A 21,624-nucleotide genomic window follows, 5' to 3' on the forward strand; every position below is an offset into this window, starting at 1 on the left:
GCGTTTACGTAAACGTAAAACTACATTTGAGGCGTTGCCGCCTTTTAAACGAACGTCTGAACTAATGCAATGTGATAGTGTTTTGTCTAGGGTGCAATGTCAGGAGTTTAGAAGGTGTAATAAGCTGTGTTCTTTCTGTGGAGACGCCTCTCATACTATTTCTGTCTGCTCTAAATGAGAAAAACGTTTTGCTCACACATTTGCCGTGGGCAGTGTACAGCCTAAGTTCCTTTTGGCAATTACTCTAATCTGCTCCTTGTCTACATTTTCCACTAAGACTTTTGTAGATTCAGGAGCAGCTTTGAATCTGATGGATTTAGACTTTGCTAAACGTAGTGGTTATCCCATGATACCCCTGCGGACTCCTATCCCTTTGAGGGGTATTGATGCTACTCCTTTGGCGGAGAATAAACCCCAGTTTAGGACCCAGGTGATAATGCAGGTCACCCCGGACCACCAAGAAAATTGTAAATTTTTGGTGTTGCACAATATGCATGATACTATTGTTCTTGGTTTTCCCTGGTTGAAAACTCATAATCCTGTTTTGGATTGGAAATCTGTGTCTGTGGTGAGTTGGGGTTGTCAATGTGTTCTTATTGACACTCCTGTTTTCTCCACCTCTCCCCAGTCTCATGATATTCCTGATTTTTTGGCTGATTTTTCTGATGTATTTAGTGAGAGTAAGTCTGCGTCTTTGCCTCCTCCTAGGAGTTATGATTGTGCAATTGAGTTAATGCCCGGGTGTAAATTTCCCAAGGGTCGGCTCTTCAACTTATCGGTACCCGAACATGATGCTATGCGATCTTATATCAAGGAGTCGTTGGAGAAGGGTCATATTAGACCATCCTCTTCACCTTTAGGTGCTGGGTTTTTTTTTGTTGCCAAGAAAGATGGTTCATTAAGGCCTTGTATTAACTATCATTCCATTAACAAAATCACTGTTAAATATCAGTACCCGTTACCCCTGATTTCTGATTTATTTTCCAGAGTTAAAAGTGCCTGTTGGTTTACCAAGCTTGACCTCAGGGGGCGTATAATCTTATTCGCATCAAGCACGGGGATGAATGGAAGACGGCGTTTAATACTCCAGAGGGACATTTTGAGTACCTGGTGATGCCTTTTGGGCTCACTAATGCCCCTTCTGTCTTCCAATCTTTTATGAACTATATTTTCCGGGACTTTGTGGATAAGTTTTTGATCATTTATCTGGATGATATTTTGATCTTTTCCAGTGATTGGGATTTTCATGTGGAACATGTCCGGACTGTGTTCAGGATTTTGACGGAAAATTCCCTGTATGTTAAGGGATCGAAGTGCCTCTTTGGTGTACAGAGCGTTTCATTTTTGGGATTCATTTTGTCCCCGTCGGCTATTGAAATGGACCCGGCCAAGGTACAGGCCATTTATGATTGGGTTCAGCCCATTTCTTTGAAGGCTCTCCAGAAGTTTTTGGGTTTTGCTAATTTCTACCGTAAATTTATAAGTAATTTTTCTAGTATTGTCAAACCACTGACTGATCTGACTAAAAAGGGTGCTGATGTGGTGAATTGGTCTCCAGAGGCAGTCTTGGCATTTCAGAAGCTTAAGCGGAGATTCACTTCTGCTCCGGTTCTACGGCAACCTGATGTCTCACTCCCATTTCAGGTGGAGGTAGATGCTTCTGAGATTGGTGCAGGAGCCGTTTTGTTCCAAAAAGATCCAGTGACTTCTATAATGAATCCCTGTGCCTTCTTTTCTCGAAAATTCTCCCCATCTGAACGTAACTATGACGTGGGTAATCAGGAATTGTTGGCCATGAAATGGGCATTTGAAGAGTGGAGACATTAGTTGGAGGCATCTAGACATCAAGTTGTGGTCCTCACCGATCACAAGAATTTGATTTATCTTGAATCAGCCAAACGCTTGAATCCTAGACAGGCTAGGTGGGCCTTGTTTTTCATGCGTTTTAATTTTGTGGTCTCTTTTCTTCCGGGCACTAAGAATGTTAAGGCGGACGCCCTTTCTAGGAGTTTCTTTGTGGATTCTCTTATTGTGACCGAGCCTACTACCATTCTAAATGAGGATTAAAAACATATACAAGTGTGAACAAGTCGGTAAGACAATGCCCACACCACCCAATGGCTGAACCACAACAAGAGAGCACAAAATGACAAATTTGAAAAAATACTCTGCGGTAAAAAACATATAAAAAAGTAATCAGCAAGTGCTGTATAACAAATACAGGGTATTTAGTCGACACATTTTTTGCAAAAAATACATACCAAGCTGCTTCACCACTTCACGGTAACCCTTCACGAAGCAGTCCCTATCTAATGTATTCAAAACCTGAACATGTGAACAGTGTCTGAATGAACAGGATACAGACAGGCGCTTCCCAGTATATGGGTTTGTTGGTGAAAGACAGCTCATTTATGTGCATGTCACAAAGGAGGAGGGTGGGGTCTCCCAAACCGTGCTGAGCACGCAAAAAAAAGGATTAAAAACATATATGTGACATACACAAGTGTTAACAAGTCGGTAAGACAATGCCCACACCACCCAATGGCTGAACCACAACAAGAGAGCACAAAATGACAAATTTGAAAAAATACTCTGCAGTAAAAAACATATAAAAAAGTAATCAGCAAGTGCTGTATAACAAATACAGGGTATTTAGTCGACACATTTTTTGCAAAAAATACATACCAAGCTGCTTCACCACTTCACGGTAACCCTTCACGAAGCAGTCCCTATCTAATGTATTCAAAACCTCAAGAGAGCACTAAGTGACAAATTTGAAAAAATACTCTGCAGTAAAAAACATATAAAAAAGTAATCAGCAAGTGCTGTATAACAAATACAGGGTATTTAGTCGACACATTTTTTGCAAAAAATACATACCAAGCTGCTTCACCACTTCACAGTAACCCTTCACGAAGCAGTCCCTATCTAATGTATTCAAAACCTGAACATGTGAACAGTGTCTGAATGAACAGGATACAGACAGGCGCTTCCCAGTATATGGGTTTGTTGGTGAAAGACAGCTCATTTATGTGCATGTCACAAAGGAGGAGGGTGGGGTCTCCCAAACCGTGCTGAGCACGCAAAAAAAAGGATTAAAAACATATATGTGACATACACAAGTGTTAACAAGTCGGTAAGACAATGCCCACACCACCCAATGGCTGAACCACAACAAGAGAGTACAAAATGACAAATTTGAAAAAATACTCTGCAGTAAAAAACATATAAAAAAGTAATCAGCAAGTGCTGTATAACAAATACAGGGTATTTAGTCGACACATTTTTTGCAAAAAATACATACCAAGCTGCTTCACCACTTCACGGTAACCCTTCACGAAGCAGTCCCTATCTAATGTATTCAAAACCTCAAGAGAGCACTAAGTGACAAATTTGAAAAAATACTCTGCAGTAAAAAACATATAAAAAAGTAATCAGCAAGTGCTGTATAACAAATACAGGGTATTTAGTCGACACATTTTTTGCAAAAAATACATACCAAGCTGCTTCACCACTTCACGGTAACCCTTCACGAAGCAGTCCCTATCTAATGTATGTAGATAGGGACTGCTTCGTGAAGGGTTACCGTGAAGTGGTGAAGCAGCTTGGTATGTATTTTTTGCAAAAAATGTGTCGACTAAATACCCTGTATTTGTTATACAGCACTTGCTGATTACTTTTTTATGTCTTTTACTGCAGAGTATTTTTTCAAATTTGTCATTTTGTGCTCTCTTGTTGTCGTTCAGCCATTGGGTGGTGTGGGCATTGTCTTACCGACTTGTTCACACTTGTGCATGTCACATATATGTTTTTAATCCTTTTTTTTCCGTGCTCAGCACGGTTTGGGAGACCCCACCCTCCTCCTTTGTGACATGCACATAAATGAGCTGTCTTTCACCAACAAACCCATATACTGGGAAGCGCCTGTCTGTATCCTGTTCATTCAGACACTGTTCACATGTTCAGGTTTTGAATACATTAGATAGGGACTGCTTCGTGAAGGGTTACCGTGAAGTGGTGAAGCAGCTTGGTATGTATTTTTTGCAAAAAATGTGTCGACTAAATACCCTGTATTTGTTATACAGCACTTGCTGATTACTTTTTTATATGTTTTTTACTGCAGAGTATTTTTTCAAATTTGTCACTTAGTGCTCTCTTGAGGTTTTGAATACATTAGATAGGGACTGCTTCGTGAAGGGTTACCGTGAAGTGGTGAAGCAGCTTGGTATGTATTTTTTGCAAAAAATGTGTCGACTAAATACCCTGTATTTGTTATACAGCACTTGCTGATTACTTTTTTATATGTTTTTTACTGCAGAGTATTTTTTCAAATTTGTCATTTTGTGCTCTCTTGTTGTGGTTCAGCCATTGCGTGGTGTGGGCATTGTCTTACCGACTTGTTCACACTTGTGCATGTCACATATATGTTTTTAATCCTTTTTTTCCGTGCTCAGCACGGTTTGGGAGACCCCACCCTCCTCCTTTGTGACATGCACATAAATGAGCTGTCTTTCACCAACAAACCCATATACTGGGAAGCGCCTCTCTGTATCCTGTTCATTCAGACACTGTTCACATGTTCAGATTTTGAATACATTAGATAGGGACTGCTTTATGAAGGGTTACCGTGAAGTGGTGAAGCAGCTTGGTATGTATTTTTTGCAAAAAATGTGTCGACTAAATACCCTGTATTTGTTATACAGCACTTGCTGATTACTTTTTTATATGTTTTTTACTGCAGAGTATTTTTTCAAATTTGTCATTTTGTGCTCTCTTGTTGTGGTTCATTCTAAATGAGGGTGTAGTTCTTTCTGCCATCTCATCCGATTTGAGACGTGCCCTGGAGGAATTTCAGGAGGACAAACCTGAACGTTGCCCTATGGGAAAATTATATGTCCCTGACCAGTGGAGGAAGAGAGTAATGTCTGAAATTCATTGCTCTGCGTTGGCTGGTCATCCAGGTATTTTTGGTACCAGAGATTTGGTGAGTCAGTCTTTTTGATGGCCTGCCTTATATCATGATGTCAGGAATTTTGTGCAGTCCTGTGGGACTTGTTCTCGGTCCAAACCCTGTTCTTGTTCTAGTGTTCTAGAGGGTTGTTGATGCCCCTGCCGGTGCCCAGGAAGCCATGGACCCATATCTCAATGAATTTTATTTCCGATCTTCCTGTCGCTCAGAGAATGACTGTTATCTGGGTGATTTGTGATAGATTTCCGAAGATGATCCATCTTGTACCACTCCCAAAGTTGCCATCTTCTTCTGAGTTGGTGCCCTTGTTTTTGCAACAGGTGTTTCGGTTGCACGGGATTCCTGAAAACATTGTGTCGGACAGAGGAGTCCAGTTTGTTTCCAGATTTTGGAGAGCTTTTTGTTCCAAACTGAGAATTCAGTTATCCTTCTACTCTGCATTTCATCCACAGACCAATGGGCAGACTGAGATAACAAACCAGACTTTGGAGTCCTATTTGAGATGCTTTATATCTGCTGATCAGGATGACTGGGTCTCATTTTTGCCCTTGGCCAAATACGCGCTAAATAATAGAGCTAGTTCTGACACTTTGATGTCGCCCTTTTTCTGTAACTTTGGGTTTCATCTTCGATTTTCTTCAGGGCAGGTGGAATCTTCGACCTGCCCAAGTGTGGACACTGTGGTAGAGAGAATGCAGCAGATTTGGTGGATAAGTTGTCCCTCTCTCAGGAAAAAGCCCAACGGTTTTCCAACCATTTTAAAGTGGATGATATGGTTTGGTTGTCGTCAAAGAATATTCCTATGAAGGTTGCGTCTCCAAAGTTCAAGCCAAGATTCATTGGACCTTATAAGATTTTGGAGATCCTTAATCCGTGTTTCTTTCCGATTGGCTCTTCTAGTTACGTTTAAGATCCATAACGCGTTTCATAAATCTCTGTTGAAGAGGTTTGTGGAGTCAGTAGTTCCTATGGCGGCGCCTCCTGACCCTGTATTGGTTAAAGGCAATGTGGAATATGAGGTAGAGAAAATATTGGATTCTCGTTTGGCTAGACGGAGTGTTTGGAGTGGCGGAAGGCACTAAATAAAAATTATAAATAAAGTTCCTTCGCCACCCGGGGTCCACCGTGTGGCAGATGGTAAGACCGCTGCTAGGAGGTGGCAGAATATAAGGCGGTAGAGTGCACAGGGTTATTACGTCACCCTGGTGCTCTGGGCAAGCTCAGTTAAACTCACAGAGCTGCCAGCATAAACAGAAATAGAAAAGCGCTGAGTCTGTTTAACTCGCAGGGACTCAGCGACACAGACGCGGTAATTGGTCACAGGAGAGGTCAAGGCTGACGGCACCAACTCCGTCTAGACCTACCGTATACATCTGTGGCAGAGACGTCGCAAACGCGGACGTACACTGTGCTGCAACTGCAGCGCAGCAGGAACGCAGCCGCAAAGAGGATGCTGCTATCAGGCAAGCGCAATACTGATGCTAAGCTGCTGTGGCAGGGATGCAATGGCGCGCTGGCGCTGTAACTGACTAGACCAACACTCTATGACCATTTGTATTAACCAAGGGAAGGGGTTTCTTAATGAGTCAGTCACCAGTCCATGCATCCATCAGCATACACACACAGTATAATATGCTACACTTTTTATAGCGCACGGGACCTTCCGGAAATCTCTAGGAGTCCAGGAAGAGCCAATAGGATCCGGAGCGGGACCTGAGCACCTGACTCCCGAAGTCCAATAGGAGCTCGTCCCATGAGCATGCCCAATAGATGGAATAAAGGACAGCCTCTGGAGACAGTTGTTGTGAGACAATCTCCTCAGCAATCCCTTCTGCTGCAGCAGATGGGCAAGAGACTGCAGCATCTGGGTTTCTGTATAGACGTGTCAGAAACTAGATTCCTAACACGGAGACTCCAGTATTTGGTCAAATGGGAGGGTTATGGCCAGGAGGATAATTCTTGGGTCTCTGCTTCTGACATTCATGCCGATAGATTGGTTCGTGCTTTTCACCGGGCCCATCCTGATCGGCCTGGTGGCGTGGATGAGGGTTCGGTGACCCCTCCTCAAGGGGGGGTACTGTTGTGAATTCGCTTTCTGGCCTACCTCTGGTTACTACTGAAGGTAGTGGAGCTGGTCAAATTGACATAGGGGTTGCGAGTTCTCTTTCTGGGCTCCCTCTGGTGGTTACTGGAGGTAATGGAGCTGATCTGATTAACAGAGGCTTGCCACCTGATAATGAGGACGATGATTGGAGATCTGGGTTTTCAGACTGGGATTTAATACAGCTGACTCCCTCTAACCCTGCTGGTAATTTTCTTCCTGCCTCCAGATGTCTTAGTTTCCAGCTCTGGTTCTGCATGTTCAGCTAAGTGTTCATTTGCTAAACTGTTTACATTTGCTCTGGTTTTGTCTATTTCAGTTTTGTGTGGGTTAGCCAGCTCTGGCTGGGGCTGTGCTGAATCACCATCCATATGTTACTGCTTGTGCCCATTTGTTTTTGTCCCTTATTAGATTGGCCTCTTTTTGCTCTGCTTTCAGAATACATCAGAGTGCTGATAGCGTGGACGAACTCGTGCGACTTCAGTATTTTTTGCATCAGACGTGTTGGACTTTTTTGCAGGGTTTTTTGCGTGATTGCAGACAGTGTCTTTCCTTTCCTGTCCTGTCTAGTCAGAGTGGGCCCCATTGTTTGCTCAGTCTATTTTCCTACCTACGTTTGTGTTTTCATCTTGTCTCACCGACAATATATGTTTGGGGGCTATCTATTCTTTTAGGGTCTGCTCTGGGGCAGTTTAGATTTCCCCTTTCTTGCTTTAGGCTTAGTTAGCTCTCCGGCTGTGCCGAGGCATCTAGGATCATCGCAGGCAGGCTCCACGGCTACTGATAGTTGTGTGGATAGGATCAGGGGTCTGTAATCCGCTTAGTTACCAACCTCTCTGGTTTTCTGTGGCTTAGCCTGGGCTTGCTCTCCTCCTCGGTGACCCAATCATAACAGGCAGCGGTCGTGGTGGCAGCGAGCTCCCCTCTCTGTACCTTCCCCACCGGCACTATCATTCCCAGCCAGGCCCGGATTGGCAATATAACCAACCGGGCATTTTCCCGCTGGGCCGCTGTCATGTGGGCCGCGGGCGGCAGCGCCCGATCATCTGGCCACTTGCCAGCTGCTGCGGCCACTGTTGCTCCTGCCGCAGGCCCTCTGCGAGCACGGCGATAGTTTCAAGTTCCTCCCGCACTGCAGGGAGATAAGCCGCCACGCGCACGCACCCCATCCTCACCTTAGCATGAGACCCCCTCCCCCCCGCAGCCACTCACAGCGTCGCACTCGCTTGCCTGCTCGCTCTGTTCGCAGGACCTGTGATGAGGTCACAGGAGGGGAGGAGTCAGGGGGTCACATGATCAGGAGCCTTTGTCCAGACCCCCGATCATGTCACCCCTGACTCCGCCCCTCCTGTGACCTCATCACAGGTCCTGTGCGCTCAGCCTTGCCTCTACCGTCTGCAAGACTCTGCTTTGCTGTTGTCATGGTGCTGGTTGAGGTAAGTATGTGTGGGGTCAGGAGGGATTTACAGGATAGATGTATCAGAGCTGTGTGTGTACGAGGTGTACGGAGCGGAGCCGTGTGTACGAGGTGTACGGAGCGGAGCCGTGTGTACGAGGTGTACGGAGAGGAGCCGCATGTGTACGAGGTGTACGGAGCGGAGCCGTGTGTACGAGGTGTACGGAGCGGAGCCGTGTGTATGAGGTGTACGGAGAGGAGCCGCGTGTGTACGAGGTGTATGGAGCGGAGCCGTGTGTACGAGGTGTACGGAGCGGAGCCGTGTGTACAAGGTGTACGGAGCGGAGCCGTGTGTGTACGAGGTGTACAGAGCGGAGCCGTGTGTACGAGGTGTACGGAGCGGAGCCGTGTGTACGAGGTGTACGGAGAGGAGCCGTGTGTACGAGGTGTACGGAGAGGAGCCGTGTGTACGAGGTGTACGGAGAGGAGCCGTGGTACGAGGTGTACGGAGCCGTGTGTACGAGGTGTACGGAGAGGAGCCGTGTGTACGAGGTGGACAAAGAGGAGCCGTGTGTACGAGGTGGACGGAGCGGAGCCGCGTGTGTACGAGGTGTACGGAGAGGAGCCGTGTGTACGAGGTGGACGGAGCGGAGCCACGTGTGTACGAGGTGTACGGAGAGGAGCCGTATGTGTACGAGGTGTACGGAGAGGAGCCGTGTGTACGAGGTGGATGGAGAGGAGCCGCACGTGTACGAGGTGTACGGAGAGGAGCCGCGCGTGTACGAGGTGGACGGAGCGGAGCCGTGTGTACGAGGTGGACGGAGCGGAGCCGTGTGTACGAGGTGGACGGAGCGGAGCCGCGCGTGTACGAGGTGTACGGAGAGGAGCCGCGCGTGTACGAGGTGTACGGAGAGGAGCCACGCGTGTACGAGGTGTACGGAGAGGAGCCACGCGTGTACGAGGTGTACGGAGAGGAGCCACGCGTGTACGAGGTGGACGGAGTGGAGCCGTGTGTGTATGGAGTGGAGCCATATGTGTACGGGATGTACGGAGCGGAGCCAAGTGTGTACAAAGCATACAAAGCGTGCTTTTCCCACGGACACAGGAGTACATGGCGGAGCCCCGAGGAGCATTTTAAAACACACACATGACGTTCCATCTGAAGTGATGTGCTGGAAGCTGACCGGAAATGAGATAATTTCTTGAGGAGATTGTGACGGAACCAGGAATGCTTCAGATCCATCACCGTGTCCTCCTCCGACAGCGCAGACAGCAGGATCACCTTGGAATCGGGGATGCCGGCCATGTGAGCGGATCATGATAGGTCCTGCACCGGGAGGCTCAGGTGGGCACTACAATGGGAGCCGGGCTGCTATAGTATCTTTATAGAATATTTCTTTATTTCTTTCTCTCTTTTTCTTTCTTTCTCTGTTCTTTCATTCTCTGTTCTGTCTTTCCCTCATTTTCTTTCTCTCTCTGTTCTTTTTTCTCTCTCTGTTCTTTCTTCCCCTCTTTCTTTCTTTTTCTTTCCTCTCTTTCTCTCTGTTCTTTCTTTCTTTCTTTTCTTTACTTCTTTCTTTCTCTCTCTGTTCTTTCTCTGTCTCTCACTGTTCTTTCTTTGTCTCTCACTGTTCTTTCTTTCTTTCCCCTTTCTTTCTCTCTGTTTTCTTCTATCTCTCCGTTTTCTTCTTTCTCTCCGTGTTCTTTCTTTCTCGCTCTCTCTGTTTTCTTTTTTCTCTCTCTCTCTCTGTTTTCTCTCTTCCTTAGTGCCAGTCAGTGTGCCCATAATGCCAGCCACTGTGCCCTCAGTACCAGTCAGTGTGATCAGCAGTGCTAAATGGGTGCGATTAGGTGTGGACATGGGTGTGACTAGTTGTGAAATGGGTGTGGCTGGGCGTGGCCAAAATTTGCAGCGATGCGCTGCGCGCACCGCAGTCTTTGTCCATCTTTCCCTTCTTCAAAAGTTGGGAGGTATGATAGGGGCAGCTATGACCAGGGGGTCTGGTTGCCCAATAGAGAGCAGTTCTGCCAGGAATTCTGTAATCATGCATACAAAAGGGGACAGAGCTTTGGGAGGAGTACTGTACCTAAAAGCAATAAATAGGACTGAGCTGAAATACTGGGCACAGCTGTGACTACATGTTATATAGTTGTGTTAATCTCCTCTCACTTCTTGTAAACTACAAGTGTACAAAGATATTATATAGTCACCATGTGACTAGTGGGCCTGTGTAACTTCAAATGCCAGGGCTGAATTTTAGTCCCAGTCCGGCCCTATTCCCAGCTCATGCATGGGCGCCTTACTCCCAACCTCAGAGAACGTCATGCCTGGCTTTACCCGCAGGGACTGCTTCTTCATCACATCACTCAAGCCCGTCACCAGCTGGTCTCAAGCACAATGTCAATCGGCCCTACACCTATACCGTCCTTCCAGACAATGGCAGTATGGAGTTCCTGCAGGACATTCATAAGCTGCGTCAAGGTCTCCTCCTCTCTTTGAACTCTGTGAAACAGTTGCATGCGCAGATCCCCTACGTCAGTGGGGTCCCCATGTGTCTCCTCAAGTATAAGTAGAACTTTGTCCAGGTTATCTCTCATCTGGGGGGGTCTAAGCAAAACAGAGTCCCGTGCCATTACTGCTATCTCTGCCTCCAGGATCGGCGCCATGGGATGCATCTGCATCATCCCTCAGATGCGCTCCATCCAAATCAACTACATAACATTGTTCCCAGAGAATTTGGCAAATTATTTAACATGGCTCCCAGGGAGATGCTAGACCTGGGGCCTCCCCCAACTGCTTGGTCTGCCCCCTCGGCGCCATTGTGCGACAACCTGCCGACTATGCCACTTGTAATAAACTGCAGGTACTGAGCATGTCGCCACGGATCCGAGACAGACCAAGAGTTAAAGGTTTATTTACAGAGATTTTCTCTCCATGCAGGGAGGAGCAGAAGGGTGTTAAATGTGACAGTGTAAAACAGTAAAGCAGCACAATGGAACTGAAGAAAGCAGTAAAACAGTAATGCAGCATTGAAACGGTTAAACTAAGATAATTATAACTTATCAGTTCGGGGAAAGCTTGATTGAAGAGTCTATTTCTCCCATGTTGGCACCAGCAACAGCAGCACTGGCAGTCTCTAAAGTCTCTACACTGAATGAAGTCGGGGCTTCCAGGGGTTAAAGTAAAATGCAAGGAGATAATGCAAACCTGAGTCTCCCCTGCTCTGAGTCTCTGTATGATACCTTGCCTGTCTCTCCGCAGGAACGATGCTACGCACACTGCTATGTCTCTTTACCACACTCAGGGGCTCTTGCTTGTCAATGCGGTCTCTGGGATTACGCACTCATGTCACTGTCTCTGCACTGTCAGGGGGGAAGTCTCCTCTAGTCACAGAAGCTACCAAGTCCACGTACTCACATACGGCTCTCTCAATGCCTCATCCTTCAGTCTCAGTCCCTTGACAGGGGGTTCTCTCTCTTTGGGTGGGCAGTGATGCGTCCTGCTCTCTCTCACATGCGCTCTGCTCCCTGTCTGGCGTGCTCTGCTTTCTGTCTGGCGCGCTTTGATTTTGCGCCCTCACACTGCACAGCTTCCTGTCCACTGCCCCTTCACTTTGGTCACTGCCCCCACGGTCATATAGTTCAGTCGGTCCAGGCCAGAAAGTCTTCCCCCGGCAACCCTGAAATCTGGCTAGGTGGTTTCGGACACGGAGCAGGAGAGGTAACCCCTTTTAGGCTCTTCTTCCTCTTCATCCCCTTACAGACATATGAGGCGTGTCACAGATATACCCCACTGTAAAATATGTTTTGTTTTTTTTTGTGGTGGATGCAAAAGAGTGCTGGATATAATGAGAGTGACAGACTACCCAAAAAAGGGAATTTAGGCCTAAAATGCCTCAATTTTTGGCACACGGATGTATGAGGCGTGTCAGAGATAGACCCCACTGTAAATTGTGGCCTGTTTTTTAAAATAATTCAACATAGTGCTGTATATAAGTACTGTGACACTCAGGACAAAATGAGAAAACTGCTGTAAACTGGCCAAACTCTGAGTACGCACATATATGGATGTACCACACCGAAAAATGTGTGGCCTGTATTTTTTTTTTTGCTAAATACTGCTGTATATAAGTACAGTGACACCCAGGACAGAAAAAGAAAACTGCCGTAAACTGGCCAAACTTTGAGCACGTACAGATATAAGCAGGCACGGAAATACCATACCGAAAAATGTGTGGCCTGTATTTTTGGGGGGCTAAATACTACTCTATATAAGTACAGTGACACCCAGGACAAAAAATGAAAACTGCCGTAAACTGGCCAAACTTTGAGCATGCACAGATATGAGCTGGCACGGAGATACCACTATGACAAATGTGTGGCCTGTAATTTTTTTATTTGTTGGCTAAATAGTGCTGTATATAAGTACAGTGCCAGACAGCAAAAAAAATTGAATTTAGGGCTAAAAAGACCAAAATTAGCAGATGGATGGATGAAGCGTGTCACAGATATACCACACTGTAAAATATGTGGCCTGTATGTATTTTTTGGGGGGGTTCAACAAAATAGTGTAAAGAATAGAGTTGAGCGAAACGGGTTGGCCAAATTCAGAATCTGCCGACTTTGGCTAAAGTCAGGTTTCGCCGATCGAAACCCGACCATAGCGTGAGGTCGGCCATGAGGTCGCCGACTTGAGCACCAAAGTCGCGTTTCCCACAATGCTTCCTGCATCTTTTCTCAGCCAAACATCAAGGACGCACACTGTGGGCAACGCGATTACATAGGAAGCGGCCCACACCATGTTAGAGAAGGGCATTCAAGTGATTGGCTGGCTTTGTGTGGCGTCACAGTGGCTATAAAAGGCCGTGACCGCCAACCGCCATCTTACTTCTTCCGATCTTAGCATAGGGAGAGGTTTCTGCTGCTCGTTCTCAATAGGGAGAGTGTTTAGGCAGGCCAAAAAAAAAAACAATTGCTTCTGCTGATAGTGAATGTGTACAACACAACAGTATAGTGTGCAGTGACAGGGGAGGATATAATTGTGTGCAGCAACTCTGTTGGTTATTAGGCTGCCTTATAAGGCTCCCTGATAGCTGCATTGCTGTTTGCACACTGCTGTGCAGAGTGCTTTTTTAAAAGCAAAAATATTTTTATTCCTTTTTTCTGCACAGTTACCAATCGTTCATTTTTTCACACTTTTTTGTGCAGCAGCTCTGTTGGTGATTAGGCTGCCGTATAAGGCTCCCTGACAGCTGCATTGCTGTTTGCACACTGCCGTGCAGAGTGCTTTTTTAAAAGCAAAAATCCTTTTATTCCTTTTTTTTCTGCACAGTAGATACTGAGCATAAATTTTTTCACACACCGTATAGAGGTGTACACTCCTCACACACTACCGTGTACCGGCTGATATCACGGACAAATACATGCTATATGTGTGTGATTCCGTAAAAAAATACACGGAGATTAACATTTTTCCATACATATACCGTATAGAGGTGTCCGATTCTCAAACAGTATCGGATATCTAGTGTTCTTATTACGGTCACATCTACACAGAGTCAGCGTGTGTCTGTGAGACTCTGTAAATACATATACTGTACGGACATTTCCATTTCTCCATACACCGTATTGAGCTGCTGTCCGATTAACAAACAGTATTGGATATCTGGTATTCTTATTACGGTCACATCTACACAGAGTCAGCATGTGTGTGTGACATTCTGTAAATACATATACGGAGATTGACAGTTTCACCAACAACGTATACAGCTGTACACCTCTGATACAGTACCGTATATCTGCTTGTTGGATTACGGTTAAATACTTACTGGGTGAGCGTCTGTAACTCACAAAATATATACGGAGATTTCACTTCTTACGTACACCTTACACAGCTATACGCTACTCATACAGTACCATTTCTCTGCTTGTATTTTTGGTACATTTTCCCAAATATGAGGAAGTCTGGTGGAAGAGGCCGCGTACGAGGGCGGGGGGGCGCAGCTGGTATTGGTGGTGGTGGTGCATCGGCTGGTTCTGGCAAAAGCACAATAGCAGTTAAGGCAGAAGATGTTGAGCCTGCGTCATTGTCTGGCACAAAAAGGCCTTTAAGGGTCCCTTTTCTGGGAGTAGGTAAACCACTTTTAAAGCCGGAGCATCAGGAACAGGTTTTGGCTTACATTGCCGAAACAGCCTCCAGCTCTATTGCCTCCTCTTCTGAAGTGACAAAAACTGCAAGCAGAGTCGTCAGTGCAGGCCTCTGGTCAGGAACAACACCTTTCCTTGTGTCCTTCACCCAAACCTAAAGTGAAGGATGCTGCAGCACACACTTCAGATTACTCCATGGAGCTCTTTTCACATACCATTCCTGGGTTATCAAGTCAAATCCTGAATTCATGGGTTATCAAGTCAAATCCTGAATTCATGGATGACCCAGTTGTTGACCCAGATTGGCATCCATTGGGGGAAGAGGGTGCCGGTGACAATAGGTCAGAACAGGAGAAGGATCCGCAGCAGGCATCGTCATCGCAGTAGCGGTTATCCGGCAGGCCCACAGCTGTCAAAAATCTTGCTAAGAAAACTAAAAAAGTTGCAGGACAACTTGGCCAGACGGTCAAATTAGCACAGCGTGCAAGCCCTGAAAATTTGTACCATAGTCGGAAGAGTGCAGTGTGGCACTTTTTTTAACAAAATCCTACTGATGACGCAAAGGTTATCTGTAAGAAGTGCCGAACGACCTTTAGCAGAGGGAAAAATCTAAGAAATTTGAATACCGGTTGCATGCTTAGACATTTAACCAACATGCACTTGCAAGCGTGGATGGACTGCAAAAGCTCAGGTAGCACATGTGCACCTGCTCCGACTGAAGTTAGCCGGCAACCCTCCATCACTTCCCCCACTGTAAGGCCACTGCTAAGCCCACCACCATCAAGAAATGTTGAGGTGTCGTCGCTAGGCCAAAGCAGTCAGGCAATCACAATATTTTGGTGAGGAAACACTGAATCAAGGCCATCAACACCCTCACCATCACCAACCCCTTCTCAGTCCGTCATGTCAAATGCTAGTTCCCCCATATGCAGCTCTCAAGTCCAGCTCACCCTACCAGACACTCTGAGTAGGACAAGAAAGTATTCATCCTCTCATCCGTGTACACTGGCTTTGAGCGCCTACATTGTCAAACTGATCTCATTAGAGATGAAGCCCTTCCGTTTGGCAGAAAGCGAATCTTTCCGAGAGCTCATGGCCTACGCTGTCCCACGCTATGACCTACCCAGTCGGCACTTCTTTTCTCGAAAAGCCATCCCTGCCCTCCACCAGCATGTGAAAGACCGCATTGTCCATGCACTAAAACAATCAGTGAGTGGAAAGGTGCACCTCACAACAGATGCATGGACCAGTAGGCATGGCCAAGGCCGTTACGTGTCCATCACTGCGCGCTGGGTTAATGTGGTGGATGCAGGCTCCACAGGGGACAGCGGTGGTGGAGCAGTGCTGCCTAGCCCACGGTATAGGAAACAGTTGGCTGTAGGCATTCGACCCTGCTCCTCCTCCAGAAGCGAAAGCTCGTCGACAGAGCGCAGTCGCACGAGCACTCTATCCACATCTGTCAGTGTTGCACACGAGGTGTCCCACTATGAAACAGCTAGTGGTAAGCGGCAGCAGGCTGTTTTAAAAATGATGTCTTTGGGCGACAGCAGACACACCGCGGAGGTACTGGCCGACTACTTGCATCAACAAACTGAGTCATGGCTGGGCAGTCTACATCTTGAGCCAGGCAAGGTAGTCAGTGATAATGGGCGGAATTTTGTTGCAGCCATAGCCCTTTCAAAACTCACACACATACCTTGCCTGGCTCACACCTTGAACCTGATGGTGCAGTGCTTCCTAAATAATTATTCGGAGTTGACAGCCCTGCTCCATAAGGTGCGAAGACTGTGCTCGCACATCTATCGCTCAAACGTCCACTCCAGTCGTATGCAGAAGCTGCAATGATCACTCAACCTCCCCAAGCACCGCCTAATCATAGACGTTGCTACAAGATGGAACTCCACCATGCACATGGTTGAAAGGCTGTGCGAACAGAGGCAGGCTGTAATGCATTTGTGGGAGGATACACGGGCAGGCAGTTTGAGGGCAGACATGGAGTTGTCGGGTGTGCAGTGGTCAAAGCTGAAAGAACTCTGTAAAGTCCTTCAGTGTTTTGAGGAATGCACACAGCTGGTAAGCACAGACGACGCCATCATAAGCATGAGCATGCCACTTATGCATCTGCTTATGCAAACTTTGACACACATTAAGGATCAGGCATCTGCAGCTGAGGAGCAACTGGAGGAGGAAGAGGAGGAGGAGGGAAGCCTTGATGACAGCTATTGTCTGTTCAGGGAACTGTCGTGGACAAGGTGGAGGAAAATGAGGAGGAGGAGGATGAGGGGGCTGATTATTTTGGTGGACGATGCTTCTCAGGGGGAAAGACAAAATGTGGGTGTGCCAAGGTCAGGTACAGGGTTTTTGTGGGACTGGAGGGATGTGGATTTGCCAGAAAGTGCTCCTCCACCCACCACTGGCAGTGCAGCATTGACACCTGGAACATTGGCCCACATGTGTGACTATGCCTTGCGGATCCTAAAAAGGGACCCCCCGCATTGCCAAAATGATGAGGGATGATGACTACTAGTTGGCTAGCATCCTCGATCCACGCTATAAAGGCAAATTACACAACATCATGCCACAGGAGAACCTAGAGCTGATATTGGCTAACAAACAAGCAACTCTGGTAAACAGGTTGTTTGAGGCATTCCCAGCACACAGCAGTGGAGCTGGTTCTCCCACGAGCCATAGTGGGCAAAATGGAAGAGGTGTTCTTGGTGCACACAGCTGAACTGACGTTGGAGACAGGGGTTTCCTGACCATGTTGTGGTCTGATTTCTCAAGTCCCGCGCACACGACAGCTAATACAGAATAGATTGCAAGTGACAGGAGACAGCAGTTGCCAACTATGGTTACAAACTACTTCTCCTCCCATATCGAGGTTCTCCCTCACAGGTCATTCCCCTTTGATTATTAGGCCTCAAAACTGGACACATGGCCTGAATTGGCACAATATGCCTTACAGGAGCTCGCTTGCCCTGCTGGTAGTGTGCTCTCTGATAGAGTCTTCAGTGCTGCTGGATCAATCCTGACAGAAAAAAGGACCCGTCTGTTGGCCCAAAATGTTGATGATCTAACCTTCATTAAAATGAACCATGCATGGGTTTCAAAAGATTTTGTCCCACCCTCCCCTGATAACACATAGGTTGCCAGAAAAAAGGCTCGCTTTTGTCCTCCTCTTCCTCTGACTTCTCCAGTTCCTCCATTTGCAGCAGCTGAAAGTCCAGCCTACACATCAACATATGCCATTTTTTTAAACCTCCCTAAATGGGCTGCCTGGGCTGCCCCCCCACCCCAGGACCGGGGTCACCACCTGCCGCACCCGAGCAAGTGCTGTTGCCCTGAACAGGTGTGTGGCCCCACCTGTTATGAATGAGTCACCGTAGGAGGCAAAAACAGAAATGCTAGCTAAGTCCAGAAAACCAGAGAAGTTGGCAGCTATCGGATTGCAGACCCCTGAACCTATCAACACAACTAGCAGTAGCCGTGGGGGGTTCCTACGATGCCCTAGACCCCTCGATCACAGCCGGAGAACTATATAGCCTAAAGACAGAAAGGGAAATCTAAACTGCCCCAGAGCAGACCCCAAAGCAAAAGGCAGCCCCAACATATAATGACGGTGAAGCAGAAGAAAGAACACTAACACAGACAGAAAGATAGACTGAGCAAAGACAGGGCCCAAGCTAACTAGATAGGAAAGGACAGGAAGGCTGCTGTCTGCAATCCGTGAAAAACCCTATGAAAATAAGAGCCAACAAACTGACAGTGAAAAAGGCCCTGAAGACGCTAGGCTTCAAAAGCTATGTCAGTACTCAGGAATATTCTGAAGACAGAGCAGCCGGCAAAAGGAGATTCAGCTCACCCCAGCAGGGAATGGTAGAATCCAGAAAAGCAAGGCAAACAAAAACAAAACACAAATGCTAACAGGCAAAGCAGAAAACTTAGCTTTAGAGGAGCAGGAATCAGACTGGTCTCCTAGAAGTCCACAGAGAAATCACCCGCAGGGCAGAAGGGTGTCGGCAGCCTTATATCCAGTCCGTGACTCCACTCAGCCAGTCATCATCATCAGGCTCAGGTGCCTGATAATCAGGCTCATTACCTTCCTTTACCAGAATAGGGAGTTCACCAGACCTCAGTGACGAAGGGGAAAATGAACTCACAACACCCACCCTTGTGCGACGGCACTGGCACAGGGCCTCTCATAGTACAATAAAGTGTCTCTGATGGTGGGTGGGCCCACTCGCCATCAGACACACTGGCGTACTATGAGGGGCCCTGTGCCAGTACCGGCGCCCACGAGTGGGTCCCCCTGCTTGCTCAGGGACACAGCACTTGCAATATTTACTTCTCTCTGCTCCAACGCTATGTAGTTTGGCCAGTTAAATCCGTCACAGGGACGGCCAGTAAAATTTGGTGTACTGATCGATGATGGTTAAGATGTAGCTATGTCTTGTCCTGCTGGCCTCTACCTTCCGATTACCAATGGCTACCATTTGTAATGGACGTCAACTCCCAATCGGATGCAGTGGTGCTTTATGATCACCTTTCACAGACATGTGACATTCCTGCCACCATTTCTCAATGTTTCCTCTAATGGCAATCCAATAGAATCCCCTACGGCCTATGGCTTCTGTGTTTTGCACTCCAAAGTGACTAGACAGATCATGATAGGCAGTGAGGACCATGTCTACAGCTCTCCCTGTGATCACAATTTGATGGAGACGAGTTACGGTGATGGGATCGACGCTACTGCGATACAGCAACCTTTTCTTCACTAATTTGCGTTTTTGCTGTATCCACAGTTAAAGTTATTGAGGGTCAGCATCGCCTCTGCGAATTCTCCCGGGAGGTTTTCCCATGATTACTAATTCCAAAACATCTAAAATCACTTGACTTTACGTCTGTAATTTTATCCATCTACCTTCCTCTAGCGGAGAGTCTGGACTGGCTGACTGACAGTGAAATATAAACGAAGATTTCAAAGTACTCCAACACTGTATACTGGTGTATGTTTCAAATACATTTCCCTTTTTCTCATTTTAATATTCTGGTGTAATCCATACTGAGCCTGTGAGAGTTTGTGCCTTACTCTGGTAAAATATAAGTAGATTTAAAATGACACCAACACTGTATGCAGCTGAACGCTTGTAAAACATTACCCTTTTTCAAGTGTTTATATTCTTGTGTAATCCATACTGAGCCTGTGATTGTCTTTGTCTGAAGCCTGAAGTATAGATGGAGATTTACAATTACTCCTAGACTGGAAACACCTGGGATCTGCTGATACAGTACCTTTTTCCAACATTTTGTATTACGGTTAAATCCATACTGACTCATAGATCAACCAAGTAATAGAAGACAGAGATGCACGTATGAAAGGTTCTGCAGCCCTGAGACTACCTTCCAAAGCCCGGCTGGACTCAAAGAAACCCGCTTCTTCCGCATCCGAGGACAATTACCGAAAACGCTACCACTGTGAACGAGATTAAGAATCATCAATGGAATTCCTAATACCTGCCACCTGAGAAGCCATCACATGCACATTAAGCGTTAAACAAGTCAAAATTAAGTGCCACAGGACTCGAATCACTGGAGGAGAGGATGCCGTCAAGCTGTTAATGGAACACACAACTCCCATGTTGTCACAATTAAAACGGATCCTTCTGTCCCGAAACTCCTCCTTCCATAGGTTCACAGCCACCAGTATAGGCAAAATATCCTACCAAGCAATATTCCTAACAAGGCCCAGCTGAAACCACTCCTCAGGCCATGCAGCAGCGCACCACAGGCCCCTAAAATATGACCCAAAACACACTCCATCACACGCACCTGTGAACAACTCCAAGTCATCATTTACAACTGCCTCCTCCATGAGCCAAAAACGTCTGTTGTATTGCTCCAAAAAATAGTCCCATAATTCCAAATCAGCCTTATGCTCACTGTAAAGCCGAACAAAATGATGCGGAGCTTGCACTCCCGCCCTAGCGCTCGCCAACCGCCGAGAAAAGACACGACCCATTGTAATAATGCGACAACCAAAAGTCAAATTCACAAGTAGTGACTGCACCTATGTCAATACACAATTATACAATTTCTTCAACCGTCTTGCCCGAGACACCTCATCCTGCAACGCCTTTACCTTATCCTCTGTCAAACGGAACTCACATTTTAACGAATCAATCATGATTCACAAAAAAGATAGGCACGTACAAGGCCCCTCTGTTTACCGGGAGCAAGCAGTACAATAAAACGCTCCGCCACCCATTCCGCCGCTCTAAGTAACCTCTCCCAACAACCAGAATTATCACCACCAATACGCAAACAATCATCCAGGTAATGAATCAAGGAATCAAAAGCCGGACAACCAATTCGAGAAAAGAACTGAATGCCTCAAAAAACACACAAGACACCGATCAACCCATTGTCAAACACCTATCAACCCAAAAAAACACCACCCCAGTAACAAACCAACAACTTAACACTATCCGGATGAACAGGGATCAACATAAACGCCGACTCAATATCCGTTTTAGGCAAAAGTTCCCCCTTACAACATTTCAGGACAAACTTTGCCGCCTTCTGAAATTACTTATAAAACAAAGAGCACAGCTCCCGGTCAATTCCATCAGTCACCAACCTACCACGAGGGAAAGACAGATGATGACTGACCCTGAACTTATGCTGCTGTTTCTTAGGCACTACACCCAGGGGCGAGACTAACAAATCCTCAAATGGAGGATCCATAAACGGCACAGACATCCTTCCCAACTTAACCTCCTTCCCCAACTGTTACGACACCACCTCAACATATTGGTCAGCTGACCTCAGATTGTAAATCACCCGTGGTATCTCAAAAGGAAGGGCGGTAATTTTAAACCCGTTACTGAAAACGGACAACAACAGTTCCGACTTAAACCCATCCAGAAAACTACTTACATAAGGGACCGTCGTGGCCAGGTTCAATGGCGTCTACCTCTTTTGAATTAGCACTCTCACTCTGCTTCTCCTTTC

Source organism: Dendrobates tinctorius, unplaced genomic scaffold (genome assembly GCF_039654945.1).
Source record: "Dendrobates tinctorius isolate UK_male_01 unplaced genomic scaffold, ASM3965494v1 ptg000091l, whole genome shotgun sequence".
Lineage (NCBI taxonomy): Eukaryota > Metazoa > Chordata > Amphibia > Anura > Dendrobatidae > Dendrobates > Dendrobates tinctorius.